The sequence below is a fragment of the Mus caroli genome, chromosome 2 (genome assembly GCF_900094665.2).
Source record: "Mus caroli chromosome 2, CAROLI_EIJ_v1.1, whole genome shotgun sequence".
Lineage (NCBI taxonomy): Eukaryota > Metazoa > Chordata > Mammalia > Rodentia > Muridae > Mus > Mus caroli.
The window spans coordinates 52,768,170-52,789,943 of record NC_034571.1 but is presented as its reverse complement, the minus strand read 5'-3'; positions in this window follow the sequence as shown (position 1 = coordinate 52,789,943).

Sequence of the window (21,774 nt, the reverse complement as noted above, 5' to 3'; positions counted from 1 at the left end):
CAAACAAAACAAAACAAAAAGTTTGAATACTTGGGGTCTACAAAGTGAGTGCCAGGACAGCCAGGAAAAAAATAAGAAAAAAAAAAAAAAAAAAAAAAAAAGAAAAGAAAAAGAAAAAAATTATGATGAAGTGGGTTTGAGGTCAGCACTTGTGGGTTCACCATTGGCTTTACCACCAAGGAGACATCTGTCTTAGTTAAAATGCCTGGAAGGGTTACAGTGCAGTGGAGGAGGAACAGAGGGCCATGATTCAATAAGCACTAGTTATGGTTATTGTTAAGATTTTAAAGTATGATGGATTCATGGTAGACACTCGAATAATAGCTTGGAAAGAAACTCATTTAAAATGATTTCCACTCCAATACTGATTTGTACAAGTTGTAAGTTAATTTGTAAACAGTATGTTATTGGTACAAAAATAAAATCCAATTGTGCTCTCCGAGCCATATGAAAAGACAGCCCAGTTTATTCATGTGTCCTCTCTTTGTGCTATTTTGTGTCTCTGCCAAAACCATTTAGACATAACAGGGCTCAACCACAGCTTCTTAAGCACAATTGGATAGTAAATTGTTACCAAAGTCTGTGCAGTGACAATTCAAATTAAAATAGTTTATTATTCAAACTAAGTTTTCAGTGAAACGGATGAATCCCAACATTTTCTTATAATGGAGTGAGCTCCAAGCTTTCTCAGACTACTGATTTATGGATATTTGTCTTTGTGTTGTTTTAAAGGATTCCCACCCACAGAATCATAACTCCGAATCAAATGGTCATATTAAGTATATAGGGAGAAGAAGATTGAATAAACGCAGAAATCCAGGCTTCTTTTTTCTTTTCACTTCCAGCAGTGCAGTATTAAAATCAACCCTGACTAATTTGGACTTTCTTTCAATCATATTGATTCTCCTATGGAGAGAAAATGAGAATTATGTTTGACTTTCTGAAGTGTGTATTTTTTTAACATTATAGGAATCCTCAGTATTATTTGTCAATATTAATCTTAAAATTCTCTATTCCCAGCATATTGTGTGTATGACATCATTTCAAGAATGAAACCACACATCTCATCAATTGCCTCTATCCTAATTAGCAGAAATCATTAAATTATAGGAATTCATTATGCTGTGTGAATTAATTCTAAAACATTTCTGAGTAGGAAATTGATCTCAATGAAATAGCAAGAAGTTTGTTTTGCCAGGAATTCACAGGAGAGTGGAAGGAACAATGTCTTGCGGTCCTAACAGATAATGAGGCAGGAAAGAGACTTTATTTTTTTTTTCTTGAAGATCTTTCTCTAGCAATCATGTTGGGTGTGCCATTTGAGACATGTAAAATGGAAGACAGAGCAGTGGGGGTAGGGACTTAGAGGAGCCTAATTAGATTAATGAGAGAAGAACATGGCTCTTTGAGATTTCTTATTTCTAATCTTATCATGAACTTTCAACCTTGTTCACTTGCTCCCTCTTCTGGCCCTTCTCAGTCACCAATACCTTTTTTACAAATTGACCTTTAACCCTGTGACTTACCACTCTGTTTATCCTCTTTGGCTCTGTGTTATTAAGACTTACAGGTATTAATAACAGATTTCACTAATATCTGCTTTTGCAAGTTAATGCATTTAATATTTATCCCACTTGAAAGGACATTTTACCGCTTTCCTATGAGAAATAAAAGATAAGAACAGCATCTACCAAGAAGTCCTTTTTAGTCTGCGGAGGAACAAAGCAGAGAGTCCCCTTTTATTTTGACAAGCATGTTTACTTCTCATTGTTTCTTTTCTGCTTAGGAATTTGAGATGGCCTTGTCAGTAATAATTTGCAGAGTAATCTTTAAAAACCTGTGAATCCCTCTCTTATTAGTTTTAATAGAGTCACTGCTCCCTAAGCTTGCTTGGAAAATTATTACCTATCACAAAGACAGAAGGCAAACATAGGAGATATTGACAGCAGTGGAAAGTGGGTCCCTAATGATGGCTATTAATAGTGAAAGTTACGTTAAAAAATATACTCAACCAACCACTAAATTCCTCTTGAAGACTAACATGAATTCTCAGATTTAGGGGCAGAAGAAGGGCAGAGAGGTCAAAGAATTGCTTTTGTGGAGAGGAGAATTGTAGACCCGAAAGAAATGCTTAAATCTTGGTGTTTGAACCAACCCAACACATGTACCAGTCATTGATGTTTCATTATAAATATTTTATTATGAAGAAATAATACAAAAATAGAATTCTTCCTGAGTGCCCAAAGAGGAGTAAAACAATTGTCCTATTTCAGACAAATGTTGTCCTCTGTTTTTGGATCATGTTTTGCAAATCTTAGTTAATGCTTAGATCTACTCTCAGATGTGTCTGGAATGATCTGTGGTTATATATACCCAGAGAATATGTGAACTGTTTTAGATTTCTTGTTCCATTTTTCAGATACAAGAGGCTAGACTGTAAGTCCTAGTCAGATGCTGGTATTGGGGTAAATACTACATAATGCAATCAATTTATTGATCTGTTTCAATGTGTGTACAAGGAAATGTAAACTGATTTTAGTACAATGATATAATAGATCATTGTAGAGAGCTGGTTAGACATAGAAGACGAAAGTCTTGAGACTATAGGAAGAGGATGAAAGGGTAGTTAGTTGCTGACTGACTGACTGACTGACTGACTGACTGACTGACTGCCTAACTGACTTTCTTTATAGTGCACTTGTGTATGAAAACCCTGTAGAACTGTAGGTATCTCTGAAGTCCATCTTTGGAAAAAGAATTAAAACAAGTAGTTTATTGAGCTGTTATGCCTGCAGTGGATTAGTGCAAGTGAGTTGAATGGGTTGATAAGATGCTACCCAAAGCTAAGAAAACTAGTTACAGAGTAAAGCTGGATAACCAGTAATTTGGTGTATTAGCAAAGTCTGAAGACACTGAGGTAACCCTAGTGTAAGAAGACCAGGACAGGGAGAGGTGCTCAAAAGTCTGGGGTCACTACAAAAATGTTTATCACAGCCTTGACTTTCCCACTGTTACACAGCTCATTGGTGAAGATGCCAAATATTTCTAGCATGCTACTCAATTATTTTTAAAGCATCAGTTCAAAGAGAAATCATCTCAGTGTCAACATTTCCTTTGAGAAAGATGGATGGAGGGGTGATCATTTCAGTTTGAAAGCTATCGTCTAAATTTACAGCCGCATGTGGTCAAACAGCTATCGACGCCTGAGAGTTTCCAATTGCTGGTAATAGACTGGAAAAAAAGATAATGTGTTTGATCGATCAGCATGAACAAATTTCATTTAGGGGATCAATAACAGTTTATACTTGACAAAGCTGAGGGACCACATTTATTTTTTCCCTTTGATTGAATAAATGTTTTCAATGGGACTGCAAATGTAAGGCAGGCCTAACCATTTCTTAACTGGAGGCGAAGCCCCCGCTACAGAGTTATTGCAAGCAACGTGTATTTAAAACTAATAGACAGAAAAGTGGATAGCCAGGGGCTGGGGCCGTTGAATGAAAGTAATGTACGGTTTATTAAAACACAACACATGGCAAGAAAAGGTTTCATTTTCTTGGTGTCAAGGAATAGGGGAAAAAAAATAGAAAAGAGACGTCACATTCCATGGGCTGAGCTTTCTCTGCCTTGTTTTATTTTCTCTTTCTCTCTTTTGATTAAGATTAAACCCTTCATTGGATGAAATAAATTATGAAAAAATCATAGAGTGCTAGAAAAGAGCCATAAGGCACATGACCAATAACATCAGGGTGAATGTTTTCCTATGCTTGTCCACCGCCTTCTCTACAAACCTGTATATATAATTGGCCGACTCTTTAGCCCCTCCCCAAACTCTCTTCATAGCAAACATAGCACGTAACGCAGTAAAGGCTTGTTGAATGAATAAATGACTGAATTATTGCCTATTAATCGAGACTCTTTCCAAGTGTCCTTTATAGCTAATGTTGACTTGTATACAGAGACTTGCATTTGAACTCAGTTACGAGGCCCGAGGTTTGAGCTACAGTGTTTATGCAAAACCAAACTGTTCTTCACAGATGGCAGAGTGACACTGTAGGTCACATGTCACTCAGCTGGTCATATGTGAAGAATTAGTTTTTTTTCCCCGTTCATTCTGTTCAAAATTGAAGTGTAACACAGGGGAGGTCTGATCAATTTAGGTTCCTTTTCAGATTACAAATGTGTCCTTTATTTTAAAATACAGGCTTTGGGACTGGAGACATGGCTCAGCAGGTGAAGGCACTTGCCACCAAGCCTCTTGATAATCTAGCTTGATCCCCGGGACTCACAGAGTGCAAAGAAATAATGGACTCTCGTAAGTCACCCTGTGACTTCTACCTGCAAGCTCTGGCATGTCTGAATGCACACGTAAACACACAAGATAAATGCCTAAATAAAATTTAGTTGTACTTTCAGTTGACAAACCAGGGTTTGTTTCTATTGGCTCTTAGGATTCCTTCCTCGAAAGAATAGTCACTCATTCCACCCTGTTCTCCACGTTGACATTGGAAACACAGCGTGTATTAGGGTGTGGCAGTCTCACCTAAAATCTCAGCATCCAGGATGCAGAGGCCAGAGGATCACTCCTAGTTCCAGGCCAGTCTACTTTCCAGTGTGTTGCAAGCCAGACTAGACTATATAATAGTCCCTGTCTCAGAAAACAAGGAAGGAGGGAGGGAACTAGGGAAGGGTTGAGGGAGGAAGGCAGGAAGGAAGCATATTCTAGCTCTTTCCAGCTTTGATTCTATCATTGTTTAGTTTCTCCACAGGTCTTAGGTGAGTCTCTACCACAGATAGAGTAACCCTAAAAGCACACTGACACACCTTAAAGGAAAATGGTAATCATGATATTTTATTCAGGGGTTGGGGATATGGCTCAAGGTTCAAAGCTGTTGCCTATCATGTGTGAAGCCATCCTTGTATCTCCAGCACTTCAGATAACAATAATAATGTTAAAATACATTTTATGCATACACTTTCAATTCCAATTTCATGTTGAAAGTTGACATCTCGGCAGGTTTATAGTTCAACTGAACAATACCTAAATTTTCCTCCCAACGGGGCTGAAGTTATATCGTCCTGCAATTAAGTTTCTGATGATCCACACGACGCGCTTGCCTTGCTGGGTGGGAGAGAAGCCAGTCATCTGTGTGGTTTCTGGTTCCAGCTGCCGCAGCAGCCAGCCCCACATTCCTGGCGTGTGCCTTGGAGTGAGAGCTGAGGTGGTGAGAAGCGGCGCCTGGGGCCGTGTGCCGTGCCAGGTCTATTTTAAGCACTGGTGCTCTGAATTGTTTAAAATGCATATTGTTTGTGTACATCTCACAGAGGAAAATGCCAGCTATGGATGCCCCCGGGCTGCTTGTATGTCAGATGATTAAGTCTTCAAGTCCTGCAGCTGTGGGGTCATTATCAATGGTGCTTCCAGGTCAGGGTGTTCACTGCAGAGTCTGAGGCAATGGTTGACCTTTTAATGGCACTCCAGGGTAACATGGCTTCCTAGGGCATGAATAATCATTTTTAAATTGTTTATCTGACTTCCATTTGTTTAGGAATGCAAATGTATTATAGCATATGAGATTTCCTGATATTCTTCAAGGAAGGGGGAAAAACAGTTTACTGCGTTTCTCGAACTTTCTAAACAAAATCCTTCCTTAAGGACAGGAGATGGCACACTTAATAATATGGGTTCGTGCATTGTACTTTGAGGCTCAGTAATTTAGTATGTCCTCTCTAGAACTGTGTTCCACGTAGTTGTCAGCAACAGTGACAACACACCCCTGGTTGTCCTTCTTACACACTACCTGAAACTTCAAAGTGACCTGCTCATATTTTAAACATATTCATCCAACTCACGTAGCACTTAAACCCAAAATCCAGGGATTTTTGTTTTTATTTCTTTTTAATTTTAAAGTAATTTTATTATCCGGTCTAATTATATAAGTTCACAAGTTTCATCATAATGATTGCGTGCATGTCTGTGGCAGGTGTTGACCTCAACCACCCTCTCTCTTATTCTTTTGGAGAACAAGTGTCTCATTTATGCTTCTCTGGTACTGAGTTCACATCTAAGAGCATTCGACTCTCTCTACGTATGTAGGAGCATCCAAGCTAATTTCAGGGTAAACTAATTAAAGCTCAAAAAAATAATAGTCCTGGTGTCAATCAGCCTCGCCCTACTGCTTCTATCCAGCTGCTATTGTTAAGAGAAAGAAAAACAATTCATCTGAGACTCAGAATTTTTAAAAATAAAACTTAGAAGGTCCTAGAAACATAGGTAGTGAGCAATAATTAATCATAGCCCTCAAAGTTAATCATCAGAAATGACAATTTGAAAGTACCGGGGTGATGTATTTGTTTTAGTAAGAATTCACATTGACCTTTCAAGAGGCTTGAGGTCTCTGAACAATTGGGATCAAATAGAGCTTTACATAACAACAGCCAACAAAATAACCAAGGTATCATTAACTACTCTAATACCAAAATGACCAGTGCACAGTGGTGCCTATACACTGGGAATCTATATGTTGATCCCATAATTCCTAATAGGTTTTCTAGTGGACGTTTTGGTGTTTTTGTGTACAGATCTATTGTAAGTGATAATTCAAGGATCCAGACTGACTTTTATGGTCTCCCCCTTCTTGAGCTTGACACCCAAACAAATACAACTTAGCTCCCTTGACAGGAATAAGAGGAACACACAGGACCTCCTAGGGAGCCACGGAGGTTCCAGCATTGACAGTCAACAGTGCTGTGTGGCTCAAAAGCCAGGACCTGCTGCAAGAGAAAGAAATGAAAAAGACGCAGTTTTGTAAAGGAGAAGGCGGTTTCTGGTGCTATGTGGATTCTTGAACATGCTGTGGACATTGTTGTTTGATCTGGCGATAGCAAACTCCATGGCCTGTGACAGCTTATATCACAAATCCCAGTAGAAACACATGCATTTCTTTCGAAATAAGAGATTCTGAATGGCAGCTATGGTAATGATCGCAGCCAACGCCCAATGTTACTACAACCATGGAAAGAAGAGACTAGAGCAGAGTCTGCTCTAGCAATGCCTTCGGTTGAAACCTCTGTTTCCCATATAAGTCTAGTTTATATCCATATGCAAACATGGCCACGCCTAAAAGCAAGAGATCTCATCAGATATCTTTCCACAATTCAGCAACTGGGTTATCATTTACTTAAGCAAGAGGTTGTACATATTGTAAACATGCTTTCTTTAGAATTTTATTGTCTGATTCTGCTTTATATGCCCCAATACAGGGGAATGCCAGGGCCAAAAGAATGGGAATGGGTGGGTAGGGAAGTGGGGGGGGGGTATGGGGGACTTTTGGGATAGCATTGGAAATGTAATTGAGGAAAATACGTAATAAAAATAAAAAAATAAAAATAAAATAGTCAGTAGTCAAGTGGTGCTGGTATGGGTATGCTGAAAATAATATACCAAGCTGAGCCATTAGTATTGATTCCTTTAATTGTGTGAAGGATCCTGTACACATTTCTAAGATGCACTGACTTCCAGCAGTCGGTATTAGCACTGTTAAACTGGTTTTTACTATTACTCATTTCTATTTTGTCTTTTCCCTTCTTCTCTGTCTCTCCTCTCCGTCTGATGTTTCTTAACCCCTGCCCCTTGGACTAATAAATTAAGTTCTCATATGTGGAGACGCTGGATGTTTCTGAGCCTGTAATGAATGCTTTCTCATTAATCAGAGAGCAAAGATCCTGACAGAGATGTCCCCATTTCTCCATACGCTAGATGTCACAACATTGTCAAGGCTCACTCTGGGTCTCCAGTCTCTAACATCCCAGCAAGATCTGCAGGAAAAGGCTGAGAATAAAAGAAACAGTGCTAAAAATAAGTGCATGAGAACAGATACAACGCTGGGCTTCAGCCATTTTTAAAAAGGTTAAACTTTTTTATTTAAAGCAATGAAAATCCTCTACAATTACTCTTTGCCCTCAAGTTTCAAAGAAAGTTAAGAATATTTTCTGAGAGGTTGAGAATAAAATTAGTGATTGGTTATAATGCCATCAGTGTGGTGACTTGTAGAATTCATTTTATACCCCCTGGCCTCAAAGCAAATAAGCATCATGAATATCTGTTTACTTTTTTATTTCAGAATAAATAATAAGAAGCAAACATGTGTTTTGAAGTAATTTCTTATCTGGTCAGTTGGCTAAGGCATTCTTGACATAAAGCTTTGGACTTTTCCTTGTACTTGAAATTAGGAATTTGATATGTGAATGAAATTTGTTGGCTTCAGTTCTCTTGCTTTCACAAGCTCAGGATTTGCTGCTGGGGTGTCTGCTGTCTGCTCACCTTAGGGTTGCTCAGAGCTGATTGGTTCTGCCATTACTGTGTGGCTAATTTGTGAGTGTGTGTGTGTTTGTGTGTGTGTGTGTGTGTGTATGTGTGTGTGATATCTCATGGGAAAGAATTATATATTGTTTTTCTATCCTGAATCCTGAAAGAAAAATTAAATAGGGAAAATATTGTAATTTTAAGAGCTTTCTAGGTAACACAAAACATTGTTGGGGTAATTTCTGTTAAGATGCTGGCAGTGCAGATTCAGATCAAGAGGGATGAATTCTGAGACAGGAAGACAGGGTGGGAACAAGGAGGAGGAGAGGACTGATAAAGGCTCCTATGAGTAAGTTTTGCTTAGTAACAGGGTTGCTGGGTTATAAATGCATGCTTGTGCTCCTGTCTGGGCTACTGGTTCATCATTCTTGCCAATAAAATACATATTGATAAGTTCCTGTACATGGAATGCTTAAAATGAATCCAGTGATTGATGCTCTAAGAAAAAAACAAGTTTGGGTGCAAAATAAACTCAAAATTGACAGTTTCCACATTTGGTTCTAGGTAATAGGCAATGCCTTAAATGATCACTTGCTAGGAGTTAACACTTTGTTCAAATACTGAAAGACAGTCACTGGAATGTCCTACGCTTTGGATATATAGGTTAGAGATCTTTGTAAAGGATGATCAACCTAGGGATCTTTATTGAACAAATTGTATTCCTAGCATCAACAAACAAAATGAAGAATGCTGAACACATTAAGAAAGGATAAATATGTCAAATATATTTCAAATCAAAATAAAACATTTGCATACTGTCATGTTTTATGAGAATGAAAAGTACTAAATACTTCAACATAACTCAATCACAGAAGGAGAAAAAAAAAGGTCATTTGTTACTACTACCCTATAAAGCATCATGGGAAAAATGAGAATAACATATTTTTTGAATGTGGTATTCTAGTAGTTTGGAAGGAATCCCAACTTTTAATTCCTATATGCCAAAGGTTGTTGTTTATCAAAAATTGGAAATGCTAGCTTATTCACATTACATTGGAGTGAACCAGCATCTTTACTCCAGCAGAGAGACTGAGCCACTGCTCAAGACAAGTTATTCTGTGCATCTTTCATGGCTCTAATATGGGAGTATCTGGCACACTGCTTTCCTCTGTGAAGGCCACATGAGCATTAGGAAGAAAGGTCTAAGACTAAATTTTCTAAGACTCTAGTTAGGAACCTCATATGTAACAAAGATTAACCTCATGAAACAGCTTCAACTGCTTCAAGAATGTTTTTTTTTTTCCATGACTGTTATTTGCCTCAAAGGAAGGTACTCCCCTGGACTCCAAGGAGTTTGTGTTCTACCAACTGCAACATAAGGAACAGACTACTTATGCTACTGATGCCCTTAGGAAGCATTCTTCCTCTGGCCTTGATCTTCTGGACTTCTATGGCTAGACGGGTGTGACATCACATGATTGGCTGCATACAGAACAGCTTTACAAAGCTGTGCTCAGTAGCTGAAGGGCTGTTTTAAGACCCACAGTGCCAGGAAATCAGAAGCAGCTTTCAGCTGCGTGGGCATCCTTTGATTCTCCACCTAAGTTGTTTTGACTTGATTAAATGATCAGCAAGTCATCAGGCTTGAGTGGGAGTCTATAAAAAGACACAGAGAGGGATTCTATGGGAACTCGGGTGCTTTATAATTCTGTCATTATGTGAAATAGGATAAAGATGAAAGTGAGGCATTTTGGTCTTATGGGAAGTAGGCTGGAGAGATCCAAGCTGCAGCCCCAGCTCTGTCTGCCATTGGAAAAGCCACTTATTCCCTGGCTTTGAAGTCTTGTTCATAGAACAAGAGGTCAAGCAGCATGCACTTTCTGAATGGTCACATTGGTGAAGGCTTTCGTCTTAACTGCCTTCCTTTAGCCCCTTCTTTATTTCACCTTCACTGTTGTAATTATCATTGGTTTCCAGTGCCTTATTCTCTACTGTGTCTTCCACATCCCTGTAGATTTCAACGTTGGGTCCAGTTACTTAATTCATTGCCGTTCCTGACAGAACAAAGTAAATTTCTTTTGTGTGGCACTGCAAACTCTTTGGGATTTAGTCCCCACTTGCATGTCCAGCCTCACTGTTCTTCATTATAATATACATTATATTATACTCACTATTATGTACGATGCTTCTGTCCCAGCACACACGAAGCTGAAAATGTGTAAAGGTGAATTTGCTATGGCCTTATTCCTCAGTTTACCTTGTACATATTTATATAGAAGAGTTGGCTATAGCCACTGTGTCCTAGGACTGATTTCTTTAACATTAAAACATTTTATTAAACTCCTACGACAGACTTTGATAAATGGATGATGTCAGTAGAACGGGAACCTGATTAACTTTAGGCTGTATTACTTTAGTCTGAATAAGGAGAAAGTTATTTAAAACTTTAAATTCCACATTAATTCATTCATATTTAGAGAACAGCTCTCAGAGTTGCTCTTGTATTATTATCATTATTATTACTATTATTATTATGTACTTTCATGATATAGAAGGTTAAGATTTAGACTGTTGTTCTTTCTGTCACATTTGGTTTATGATCAGGTACTGTACTACTGTTTGTAATCTGTGTGTTCTTTTGAGCAGCCTCATCTTAAAAACAGAGGAGGCAAATTCTTGGCCATTTTGTAAGGATAAGGTGCATCCGATACTTTGCAAAGTGGCTCGTGACCATACAGTGACATAAAAATACACTTTCTTTCTTCTCTGTGTATTTTTCAGTTTAGGATTCCGTAGCAAAATTTACTTCTCACAGTTTTAGAGAGTGGGAAATCAAGGTGAGGGTAAAAGTGTAGCTAGGTTGGGAGGAGGACTGTCTTGCTGGCTGGCTGACTGGCTGGCTGGCAGCTCACTCTCTGCCGCTTCACAAAGAGGGAAGCAAGCAAATGAACTTTCCCTGTGTGACTCTTCTGTGAGAGACACTGATTCTTTGGGGGCAGAGTGGTACCTAGATAACATCATTCATCTTAGTTTTCCATATTCAGAGACATACATCTGGGGAGGAAACAATCTGGGGAAGCATTGGGTACCACACCTATCAGCAACCAGGCATTAGCTCAGGACATACCACCAAGTTTCTAGCAGATAGCCATGCCTCACTGTGCATATGTACTTTAGTGAGCTTTCTAAATTCATGTGTATATATATAAACATTTATTCTACATACATAAATATATACACATACTACATATATATGTATATATGTGGTATTTTGTGTTTGTTTTTTAATCCTTATTCTTATGAAATATTTGTATCTGCAGATTTCCATTGACTATGCTTAAAGTTTAGTTAGGTCCTCTTTTTCAGCAAAGAAGGAGAGGGGGAAAAATCTCTATATTTTTGCTAATGTTATGAATTAGCAGGATATTCAGAAATAGAGCTGCCCACATGTTGTTTGAAAATTGTTTACAGCAAATAATGAACAAAGCAAATCAGATTGCCAAAGGCCTAGCTGTTGAGAAGGTGTAGCACATTATTAATTAAAATACCAGTCAGCTTGTGCAGCGCTGCTAGCCTGTGGGTATCGAATGTACGCCACTTGATTGAATCAGGTAGTGGCAGCACACACATTTTTTATTTTGTGCTCCAAGGGATAACAAAAATGTAAAGCTGTTTTCTGCTCCTTCATTTGAAAAAATATCATTTTGGAATGAAGGCCTACCAGCTGCAGCAGACAGGCAGAAATAATATAAAATCTACATTATACCCTTGAACTGTGATTTTAAACATGGATCTACAAACTCAGACACTCGCATGGCATTGTGTTATAGGCAGACCTTTGTCTATGGCCAAGGAAACAGTTGCCATGGAGATGCAGGCTTTGGACAATGGTCACTGTTTTGGCAAAGAAAATTAAACCAAGCAGGAGACCAGTTTACAGTTATAAGATTTTTTTTCCTATGAAGAAGGAGGGGAAGAAAGAGTTGGGATGTAATATAGAAGAAAAACAAACCTGCCTTTTGGGTATTCTTTTAACATGCTGAAGTCAGTGAAATTTTTAAGAAACCACAAAATATGTTTCCAATTTCAATGCTGATGGGAATTCTCAGGTGAAAGAAAAAAAAACAGTAAGGAGAATATGATCTTTTACAACACACGTAAACATTTAGCTCACCCCTAGGATAAGTCAGGAAATAGTGCTGAGAGTGGTTTTTGTTTAATTCAAACAGTATGGGTTAATTAAACTAGGCTTGGGCTCTCTTTAGTTGTGCCTTGTTGCAAGCTCTTTACAGGGATCACCCTATGCATTCCCTTTAGTCCCACATTTGGGCAAATAGTTGACATAATCGGTTTCCCATAAATGCTTGTATAATGCCATGGGCATGTCTGTGAGGCTCCACAGAGCAATAAGGACAATAATTTGAAAGGACTTTTACTCCGCCCAGTCGGCATCCCCTCTAGGTTCAATTTAGACAGCACTGAAAGCATCATTAACACTTTGTGTTCACGAGGTTGCAGAGAACCATCAGAAGTGTGTGAACTGTTTGCAAAAATAGACTGTATGATAGAGTAAACCCCACTGGCTGATAAAAAGTAAAATTTAGCAAGTTTCCCTGTAGGCTCATGGTCCAGGTGCCCTTGACTACAACTGACTTCTCTCTGGGTGGAACTTGCTCTGCCTAGCTGTTAGGCTGCATTCATGGGCTTCAAATTTCTATGGCAGGAACTTGGGAATCAAATTAATCTCAATCTTTTGCAGTCAGATTTCCAGGTTTTCAGGAGTACATTCCCACAGCTTTGGAGTTCAGGCATGAGACGAAGCGAACTCACTGGAGAACAAATTCTCTCAGCTCTCCCCATTCGCTCTAAGTTGGCCCCCACTCTAATTTACTACTCTGGCCTGAGTGCCTGTGTTGTGGGACTTTGCTTTAGTCCAGAAGGCTTTGCTTGAATAAGAAGACTCTTCACTTACCTGAACTTGGAATGGGCTGTCATAGCTCTTGGATCTCAGGGTGATTGTGTGTTATACAGACACAAGGCAAGTTTCCATCTCACTTCCAAACACAAAATACCAGTGTCGAACCCAGCCTACTTCCCATTTCCTATGAAATGCCAAATTACATTTCGTCTCCCTTCCTTCCCCTTTTCCTCTGCTCCCCATTCCTCTCTTCTTCCCTTCTTTTCCTTTCCCCTCCTTCTCCTCCATTTATTAAGTACACGTCAAATCAGTTTCTCCTTGCTTGGTATTTTTCCTGCTTTCCTCCTTCCTAGTGTTCAGTACGAGGTCATGACATTATTTCCATGTCTTTGTGTCATTGCCTCGCCACCTAGTATCCCATCATCTCCTTAAGTTTTCCTTCCTGTATGTACAATATAGTTTTACTTTTCTTGTAAATCCTTATTCTTGTATAAACAAGTAAATTAATAAATGTCTTAGGAATCAAAAACACATAGACAGGAGCATAAGTTGGCCAGATTATGTCAACTATCTGAGTAATTGTAGTATTTTCTCTCAGGCTTTCTTCTGTTTTTTACGGCTCTGTGAGGCAGCAGGCAGTTTTAAAACTACCCCAGCCTTTCTTGATTTTCTGGTTCCTCTGTCTTAAGGGAATGCAAACCATCATTGCCATAGAGTGGCTGGCCATGACCTTCTGTGTTAGCAGTTCTGTTCCTTGAAAACTAAAAATAGGCCTAATCTTCTCAACATGTGAGGATCCAAAAGGAGCTCTTTGATTAAGAGCTGTCTCTGCAGACGGCCATCACTGTCCTAAGGGCAGGCAGGGGTGGGGGTGGCAAGGGAATCAGAGCTGCAGCATTGCCATCTTTTATGGATGACTTCTTGTTTTGTCCCCAGAGTCCAGCTGTTTCCTGACTTCTGTGTTCAGTTGCGAAGGCCACTTCTGTAGGCAAACACTGTGCAAAAATTGGCCAGTAAACACAGGCAGGGTGTTTCTGGGATTCTGAAATTAAATTCAACTTTTCTCATTGTGTAAGTCAGTTTTCATGAATTGTATCCAGATACATTTCACTGGGCATCAATAAACAAATCTCTGCCCCTACCCCCACACCCCTGCAGACAAATCTGGGCATCACACACTGAATTACTCTTTTTTTTTTAATGAAAAAAATTCCCCCAAATCACATGCCTTTGCAGGGGTGAATGAGAATCCAGTTGCTGGTAGTACTGATAGACTCAACACCTTCATATATTTGAAATCTGCATTCAAGTACACATTGGGTCAAACCCTAACCACATGTAGGTACACAGCCAAGTTATTGGATTTCTTGATGATGAATACAAAGCAGACAGTGCACCTGCCTGGGTGCAGAAAGGTTTTGCATAAAAATGAAGGAATGGTGTATATGCCTGTGGAAGGTGTTGATTAATAGGATCATCTATATGTGTTAAGAGATAAGAATGCAGGTTTTATTCATACGGAACCATAGGAAGCTTTTCAAAACTTTCCAAACACCTTTTGCATATTCAGAAATGTGTTCGTCAGGGCTGGAAGCATATTGTAATGATTTGATATCTTGTCACATTTGTCCTCCGAAGCAAACACTGTGATATAACACTTACTTGATCCGCGAGGGCCTTAAGTACAACAGGAAGCCTAGCCTTAATCTTTCATCCTTTGGTTAAATGAAGGGGTGAGGTTTGGGTAATAGGACATTTCTTTAGAGACACGAGACACTTTCAAAGCAAGGCTATTTGTGTTGAATAGGAAAACCTTATAGTATTATTAACTTTTCTTTTAATAGCTGAGATTTCTCTACCTTAATCAACTGATTTGAACAGGAATTTCCCACACAGAATAAATCCTTATGCTACAGAGATAAATTAAAATATATGTTATTTCTTTTAAATATGAGCAGTGCTTATACCTTTCCTAAAGTCACCCTTGTGAGTCCTTCCTAATGAAGAACAATGCTCCCTTTAGCCTATAGACCACCAAGCTGCTTATATTTGCCTCTTCCTGACAATGCTTCTTTTTGCTCTTATTCAAAGGTTTCTATGTTTTAGTGATTTTGGTTGAAACTGCCTTTAAGAATAGTCCTGTTTCAAGTATTATTTTTATGAAAAAATACATCTAACAAGTAGCTTAGGATAAAAGATGACAAAGTTTAAAACCACTGCTGTATTTGAGCACATTTGCTATGGTACAGTAGACTTGATCCAAGTTCTTTGAGACATGTTTAAGGCAAGTTACTTCCTTTTGGTCAAAAATGTAATCTGGCTATGTATAGAGACGTAATGTTCCAACATATCCAAAATTTACATTTTAAACTACTTTATGTAGGGGAATTTTAATCCAGTAACATGGCTTCCCTGACAAGGGATCACATCCAAAAATCTGTGTCTGTGTGATCCGGCTGGAATACAAACATGCCACATACCTTAAATCCCTCTGGCTGGACTACACACTTAGTAGACACTTTTAAGGCAAAATTAGTTTATAGAAGGAAGCAACTATGTTTAAACATATCTTCTAGTTGAGGGGCAGACAAAATGACAAATCAGAGAAAGATCTGGCAGAAGGAGTCAGAGATAGGATACACACAGGAGAACAGCTCAGGAAAGAGCTGCTATTTAAGAGCAGCACCGGAAGAGTGGCCTTGTTGTAGGAAGTGTATCACTGTTGGGGTGGGCTTTGAGAGCTTCCTCCTAACTGCCTGAGGATGCCAGTCTTCTCCTGGTGGCCTACTAATCAAGATGTGTAACTCTTAGCTCCTTCTTCAACTCTCCTTCATGTCTGCATGTTCACTACCATGTTTCCTACCTTGATAATGGACTGAACCTCTCAACCTATAAGCCTATCCCAATTAAATGCTGTCCTTTATAAGAGTTGCCTTGATCATAGTGTTTCTTCACAGTAATGGAAGCTCAAACTAAGACAGAAGTGAACCCCAATATGACAGCCAACAGGGTACTCCCAAAACTAAAAAACAAATGCTGCACACGCACATACACACTCACACACACATGCATGCACGCACATATGCATGCATACACACACACATACACATACATGTAGACGTGTAAAGAGAGTCTACACGGTTTGCATGCTTCTAGCTTGGACTATGAATGGCAGCTCCTTTATAGAGTCCTTGAATGTCACTGGAAATGTTATTAAGCCCAGATGAGGTGAACTCACTATCCTCTACTCTGGGCTATCATTCAGCTGGTGAGGTTAGAAACTTCCAGAGCTTTGTTCTGTCACTGTGGAACAGCACGTCTGCTTTATTTCACAGCATGGATCCAGGATAAGAAATCTTCCTCGCTACCTAGAAAGTATGGTTTTGTTTTGCTTTCCAGGAATAACTTGTTCCTTTGTGCTTACTAACTCTGATGAAATGCAACAGTGCATTCTGGCAGTATTTGTCTTTTCAGAGGTGCTGACATAAGTTCTGTGAGACTCGTGCCAGACAGTCCATCTATCACTTTTCAATGCTTGACTCACAGTACACATGGAGTTGAAATATTACAGTTAAGCTCCTTATCTTGTGGATGTCATGTTGGGTTTGACCAATAAGAGGCAGCTATGAGAGACTAGGAAAGTAGGCAGGGGAATGACCTCTCACTCTTCTTCCTGTGCCCACCCCTCCCTCAGTGTATCCCCTACTGTTACAATGTTTAATGGTTTGGGAGAAGATAGCATCTTATTCTTGATTCGTCAGACCTGAGAGCTATGACAATTTTGCAGCACTGCCAGTGTTCTGCTATTTCCTATTGTTTTCTAAGTTCACAAAAAAATGTTTGCTAACAATCCAAGAGTAGAAACAATCCAAATATCCATCAAGGCATATTTTATTTATAACCATTTCTCAGAGTTTGAGAAAGCATGGATTCAAATGCAGCAAACATGAGAAATGAAGGAAGCAAGAAGGCAAGGTGAAAAGAAATGGATATGGAAGAAGAAAGTAGTGTTAGAAGGAAAGATGAAAATAAAGGACAGATGTAAGTATAAAGAAGGAAAAACAATACCCAAGAACAACAAAGAAGATGCAAATATTTGGCTCCTCAAGGCACCCTGCCACACACTTACATCTTGGTAATGATGTCAGAGAGAACCTCTGAATTTTTCTTTTTCGTACACCATAAAACACAACCACTACATAAAATGGGCTGAAAATTAATGGAACAAAAGGTAGACTTCCAAAATAGCTAGAAAACACCAGCCTAATAAGATATTATGCAAGGTAATAGTATTACTTAAATAAATTCTATCTAAATCTGTTATTCCTTACAAAGAAACCCTCAGGCTGACTAGATTAGTCCACATTTTCTACCAAATAAAAGGATGAGAAACTTTAACAAATGAGCAAAGGTTGTAAAACAACTCCTGAAGTAATTTTACTCCTAACTCAAAACTGTTATAACTCAGGAATATTCAAAGCTGGTGTACAAGCAAAGGTTCGGGAATACACTGGGTCCCAAAGTCTTGTTAATGTGTTGTAGGAAATAATAAAAAAGGAACCGGCACATTCCTGCGCTTGTGCCTCTGCCCGGGCAGCCTGGCCTCTGCCCGGGCAGCCTGGCCAGCCATGCACTGGTGAGCAATGGCTGACCTGTTTTTATCTCGTGGAGGTTCTGATGCTGAATTGCATAATCTTTCCACCCAGCTCTTCAGGCTCTCACTGGCGAGTCGCTACCACTGGCAAGTCGCTCCCCCACGGCTTTTCTGGAGCACCTCCGGCAAAACCCACGCTTAGCCTCCATACCCTTCTCTCTTGAACCCAGAGGAGCCACCGGGTGAAGGAAAACAGAACACAAACTTAATTCAGAAACCGAATCTTGTAAGCCTTATTAAAATCTGACTCCTCTGGTGGAGAATTCTTGCAGATCCTCCACGATACTGAGAAACTCTAGCAATTACATCCATCCCAAAGGAACTAACTACCGCTTTCTCTTTTCCTCTGTCCAAATCGGAAATCCCGCCCACTCACCCAGTGATTGGCTCCTTTATTCATTAGGGGATTGGTTCACAAGAACAGCGCCAGGCCCATCTACAACATGAGTGGGTATTTCTGAGCCATCACTGGATGAAGGTGATATAAACCAAACTCATTCCCAAGCTATTTGAATTATTATCTAAAGAGCATGTGAAGCCATATCATCAGCAGCATCAATGGATTCATCATACATGAATGATTTCAAAGGTCAAGGCCCAATCATTACTACTGGTACAATAACTACATCTTTTTTTTTCTTTATTCCATCTTCTCCAGGGTATTTTTATTGACACATTTCTAACTTTTTTCTTATGACAGAGAACAATCCTAATGTCAAAATCCACCAAGGAAACCCATTGCAACACGCAGTATTGCATGACAATATTATAATATTGTAATATTTTCTCAGGATTTTTCAATTTTAGCAAAGTAATAGTTTTGTACTGCTACCACAATCTACATCATTGTCCCAAAACACTTCCTCCAACAAGTGGCTGGTTAGCAAAGAAATTAGACTGAGCATTGTTTCTTGAGAAAGCAGCAATCTTAAATTTTGAATAACAAATGTCTCTCAAATGAATACAGAGTTGGAAATTATTTACTAACTTGACACACACCCCATTCTCTTTCCTAGAGCTGAGTGCTCTCTCAGGACTGATGGTAAACTTGTAAAATACACATTAGAAAGGATAAATCCTCATGGGCTTCAGTATAACAAAGAAAGATGGTTACATGCTTTTCTACCCATAACATACATAAGCTATCATACATGTCTACATGTGCACATAGCTCTTGAGGTTTGAGACTTTCTACTTAGAGCCTGTCATAAATTCTTACAGAAATGAGGAACTAATTTACCCAATCAAATAATATAATGAGGTTAAAGTGAGAAAAAAATGTCCAAAATTAAGTAAAAGATTAATGAAGAAGTTTAAAAAAAAAAAAAAAGCTAGGCTAAAACCTAAAACTTCTACTATGCAGGTAAGCTCCACCCAGACTTTCCTCTCATTTCTCAAGCCTGGTGGATGAAACGGTGGTAGAAAAGATAAATGAGTCTTCTTTAAAGTTTTAGCTTTACATTAAGTGATTCTGGATAGTAATCGTCACGTGAACCTCAGCCATGCTTCCAGTTCATCCCCTTTGCTCTTCTTTTTCTTAAAGGAGGAGATACAGATTCCGTCACATTATTATAACTTCTTATGAGTTGGTTATGAACAGCCCTATTAAAAATATACCTTCTTCTAATTCCACAAGCCTCCAATTTACTCACTAGAGAGACTGATGTTCTTGGACAGCCACTGTTTTGGTGACATGCTGACAATCTGTGACAGTAATAGACAATTTACAGTAATCTGTATATCTTCAGCTTCTGGGCATGTACTTATCCTATACTGTACATGTGTCTGATATATAGTTTAGTATGTGAATGTTATATTTGTAGTAAGGCCATTAAGTTTTCTGTTAACCAATAATAACAAAATATTAGGTGATAGTGTATAAATGGTTGACGAAGTGGGTCCCACATAGAAGAAGTAAGATTAAAAACCTGTTCAACTTTTATTCTTTTTGGGATTCCTCGTTCCCACATTCATGACTAAAGTGACATCATTTCTGTTAACCAATAATAACAAAATATTAGGTGATAGTGTATAAATGGTTGAAGAAGTGGGTCCCACATAGAAGAAGTAAGATTAAAAACCTGTCCAACTTTTATTCTTTTTGGGATTCCTCATTCCCACATTCATGACTAAAGTGACATCATTTCACATATTAATGATGAGTGATTTGATAACTAGATTAAAGGGGTAGGGGAAGTGTAAACAGGTATTGAAAATAAGTTGGACACTATTTGCTATTAGGTATTTTGCAGCCATGATTTGTTCCACTCTATTGTGTGAAAGTAGGGGCTTTCCATGCCTGCCTTTGCTCTGAATAATGGCAAAGAGACCTTTATATTTATTAAAAGCTTCAGATACTATAGCACTATAGATTCTGAGCTATTTTAACCCAACTGTGCTGGCCTGCTCTACTTTCCAGTCACGTGGCCTGTTATATACTTTCTCAGTCTCTGTCTGGTACCTCCTTCTTCATTGTCCTGATGATAACTACCCGGGTCCCACCTGAGACCTTTCCCCCACCTCTCAGAGTAAGGGGAAAAGAAAGTACTTTCTTTCCCTCGCTTGTCCAGCTACAGTCTGCTTGGCATTTTATTTAAGCAATAAAAGATGATGAAGAGCAATGTTTATAAAACGCTGAGTGAGGAAATGCTTCATAATAATGACAATATCAAAATCTGAACTGCAACCAGATCTCTGTGCACAAAAATCAGCATTTGAATATACACTGCATGGAGACACCCCCCAACCCTAGTGAAATCTAAGGAGAGTATAAGTCAATGTGTAAGGAAATGCCAAATACTCAGAATTCATCTCTGGAAAACTCTTCTATTGGTACATCTTGCCATCTTTCCTCATTGCCCACCCATCCCTTCTTCACATCTGTGAGAACTCTCCTCTTCCAATCATAGAGGTTCACGAAGAAGGCTTCCTCTTTTCATGACATGAGATAAGAGCAGAGATGGAGAATGGGGGAAGAGTAGAATTCCTTATTGATGGTCAACCATTGCTTTTATAATCCCTAAAGTTTGGCTCTTTGTGAAGAAAGTGATTTTGCAAGAGAGCAGTTAAGAAAGAAAACAAGTTTCTGTTTAGAGAGAGTCTGGGACAATAGGTGGGAAAGCTACGACGATAACCACACAACCCACCTATTAGCATGGCACAAATAGAAACTTTCTGCTAAAGCTCAAGAATATAAATGGAAGTAAATGGCAGCATTATTGCATGAATAAATGAGTTAGTCAATCAATCACTGACAAGGCACACTCTGTAATCAAAAGATTTTTCATGTTAAGATTAATTTCATGTAATACCATTCTAAATATTACATAAGCCACTTTGACATTGAATTATACTTCATAAGACAGAAAGAGCACTTTCAGAGGCCAGAGAGTGGTAGATAGTTAGGGACAATTCTGTTAGACTTCCTGGTCTGAGTGGCCACAGGCAGAGGTCTGAAGATACTTCGGAAGTCATTGTCTAAAACTGTAACAACTAGCAATAGGTGCTATTTAAATAATCATACTAGTAGTGGACAGCATTGGTAAAGTTAAGATTATCAGGAAGAAAAAAAAACTCCTTTAAACTACTATACTTAGGATTTTGCATATGAAACTTATACCAAATAACCACAGAATAGTAAACATATAAACAATATATAAATGTACATTCTCAACATATAAACAATAATAACACATGTTGACTATGTATGCACTGTTTGTAGCATCCAACATTTGAATGGGAAGCCAATAATAACAAGTACTACATCAACAGAAATATAACCACAGAAGGCCATTTAAAGTCAGTTTATCCCATGTGGGTGTCCTCTGTCAGGTTACCCAGGACAGACAACCTCATCTACCAAACAGTAGAGTATTCTTCTCCCTGGAGTAAAGCACA